Source organism: Nicotiana tabacum, chromosome 4 (genome assembly GCF_000715075.1).
Source record: "Nicotiana tabacum cultivar K326 chromosome 4, ASM71507v2, whole genome shotgun sequence".
Lineage (NCBI taxonomy): Eukaryota > Viridiplantae > Streptophyta > Magnoliopsida > Solanales > Solanaceae > Nicotiana > Nicotiana tabacum.
This window is the reverse complement of record NC_134083.1, coordinates 65,383,012-65,386,185: the sequence shown is the minus strand read 5'-3', so window position 1 is coordinate 65,386,185 and position 3,174 is coordinate 65,383,012. Positions and strand designations below refer to the sequence as shown.

The following is a 3,174-nucleotide window of genomic DNA, read 5'->3' as shown; positions in this document are numbered from 1 at the left end:
TAACATAATTTTCTCTACCTTTTTTATAACATTTAGAATATATCAAAAAAAAATTTATTTTAATATATATTTTTATTTAATAGTTTATTCTTATTTACTAAGATTAATTAGTATATTTTGGTAGTATTTTTTTTTTGTTCATTGAGAAAGAATTAAATTTGGGTCAATTAGGAGCTCATTTTCGGATTTTAGTGGCCCAGCACTCATTCTTCCCATTATATTTAATCCAATGGCCCATATTTCCATATATCCCCATATATAAACTCCTCCAAAAAAAGTGAACGGAAGGAAGAAGGACCCTGGCAGCAGCACCCCCACAAAAATAAAATAAAATCGGCACACCACCTAAAAGAAGCAGCCGCATCTCCTACAAAATCTCACCATAGCCATTGTCCCACCATCAAATATGGAACCTCCAATAACCAAAATACTGTAGTCAGCGGTCTCTGGTCAGAGGTCATTCCGCAGCTTTGGGTCGTCGTTCGATTTTCTGGTCGTCGGCGTCGCATCAACATATTTGCTTTTCTTTCGATTAAATCCATTTGGACGTTCTTTCATTATACTAAAGGAGTTGGTTTGCGTGAAGGTCAATTTCTCCCTTTAATCTCGTTCTCCTTCTGTTATTATGCTAATTGTGTGCCATTTTGGTTGAATTTCTTGTGATTGAGTTATAGTTAGTCTTTTCTTTAGTTGAATGAATTTCATCGGGTGAATACATTTGGGATATAAATTGATGAAATAAAATATGTGATGAACAGTGAGTAATTTGAGAATTAGACTTGAATTTAAGATGAAGTAATTTGGAATTGGGATTAACTTCACATTCTTGTTATATCAAATGGGACGTGGAATGGGGAAAACATCAACTCGTTGGTAACTAATTCATGCTCATACGTTGTAGGAGTCGGATTTGGTCTAAATGAATGAAATCAAACACTAAAGAAAACGAGCATGAAATAATCTTATTTATTTTTAGCTTTATTTTATTTCTATTTTTCTTACACTACTCGCTAGTAACATGTTTAGGTCGACCATACTTGGCTAGGCAAATTTTTAAGGCGTTTATGTTTTAGTTTTTTGAGGTGAGAGGTTTTCCTTTTAGTTAATTAATTTATTCGGGGAATGCCCCAAAAAACTTATAAATATTTTGGAGGTTGTGATGAACACCATGGAGGAAGTATAGTGTAGGTTAGCTTAGGATTTTAATTTTCACTTTTATTTTTCTTTTATTAGGTGGGGACAACCTCGAGCCTCTTCTGTGTTTATTTTTGCTTTTTGTGTGTTTCTACCTCAATCTGAATATTTCAAAAAGCCAACTAGATCATGTGCGCAACCCGTAATTTTTACGGGACTCGGGGAATGCCTAACACCTTCTCCCCGAGTCAAATGAACCCCCTTATCTAGAATCTATGGTTCAATCAGTTTAGAGTCAAATGTGTTTTGAAGGAAAATTCTTATTTTTGTTTACAAAAAACAGTGACCTGGCACATCGAAACCAAATGTCAAGTGGCGACTCTGAAAATCCTTCGAAACGCAATCTTTTTGTCACTTTCAAATTGAAACCCTTTTGAGCTTTAAATTCACTTTATATCTTTTGAAAGGTTAGTGAGGTAAAAAAAGGATCATGATTGGGCTACGTGCCGATATTTTGGGACTCACATGGTCGTGTTGCTGTTGAATTTAAATGTTCTAAAAATATATATTTCATACTCAGTCATGTTCACCCATTGTGAGTATATTTTTATGGGATCGGGGTTGTCCGCTATAGCAGGTCATATATATATATATATATACACTATATGGAACGGGGCTGCCCGCCTGCAGCAAGCCTTATAGGCTTTATTATTATACGAATCGGGACTGCCCGCCTGTAGTAGGCCATATCGGCTTTATATAGCGCTTGGGCTGAAGGATCCCCTCCGAGAGTCTTGTGCATACCCCCAGTGAGCGTACATGATTATATATTCGGGATGGACTTCCCAGAGCATGGACTTGCCTTACTTATTTATATTGTGATGAATTTTTTCCGGACATGGATCTTGTTCGAAATATTTACATTTTGGGATAAATTACCCCAGGGCTGGATTGACCTTATACGGTACTGAGTGACTGACTGTCAGTCAATGTATATATATACAAGATGGAATATCCTTGGGCTGGATTAGAGGATGGAATATCCCTTGGCTGGATTGGCCATAAACAGTATCGAGTGACCGAATGATTAGCGACCGGTAGTACTTGAGGTTTTTCCACTGAGATGTCACATTCTTCATATCATGCAATATTGATCTATTTTGCTTGTACTGAGTTTAACTGTTGAACTTGAAAGCATGCTTATATTTCTGTACCATTATTTATGTACAAGACTGTACCTGCGGAGCTCGTAACTACTTTCAGCCCTGAGGTTAGTCTTGTTACTTATTGAGTTGGTTGTACTCATACTACACTCTTCACCTTGTATGCAGATCCAGGTGCTTTCGGACACGGCGAATGTTAGATCTCGAAGTGCTATCAGTTGGAGACTATCAAGGTAGCTGCCTGGCGTTCGCTGACCTTGACTCTCTTTCTTTCAGTTATTGTACTGTTCTATACTTTCAGACAGTGTTTTATCAGTCAGACTTTTTATTCATATTAGATGCTCATGTACTTAGTGATACCGGATTTTGGGAGTGTTTATATCTATATTTGTGAGATTTCTTTCGCTGAATTTAAATATTATATTTTTAAATTTAAGAGATATGGTGGATTATTGAGATTGTCGGCTTGCCTAGTATCGATTTAGACGCCATCACGATAGGTGAGATTTTGGGTATGACAAGTTGGTATCAGAGCCTAGGTTACATAGGTCTCACGAGTCATGGGCATGTTTAGTAGAGTCTTGCGGATCGGTACAGAGACATCTGTACTTATCTTCGAGAGGCTGCCGAACCCATAGAAAATTTTACTTTCTTGTATTCTATCATGAAACATTGATTCAGCTTGAAACATAACTCTTTGAATCCCTTCCACGCATTCGTGTGCGCATGTGCGCGCTCGGTATCGTCTGTGCATCGCCGACTTATGATTCCATGAACAATTTTTGAGATGAGTATTCTGTGTTTTGATGATGGGCTAATCTGGAGGACTCGAGGCCAGAGTTAGACCGCGACGTAAGCTCGGTAGTTTCGGATGTGA

At 37.5% G+C, this 3,174-nt stretch overlaps 1 long non-coding RNA gene across 1 annotated transcript; it reads left to right on the top strand.

The window, feature by feature from the left end:
- Window positions 1-263: 263 nt before the first annotated feature.
- Window positions 264-2,737, top strand: LOC142180208 (uncharacterized). The gene is made up of 2 exons (XR_012708373.1): window positions 264-586; window positions 2,466-2,737. It is a non-coding gene; the product is annotated as an uncharacterized LOC142180208 (long non-coding RNA).
- The last annotated feature ends 437 nt before the right edge of the window (window positions 2,738-3,174 follow it).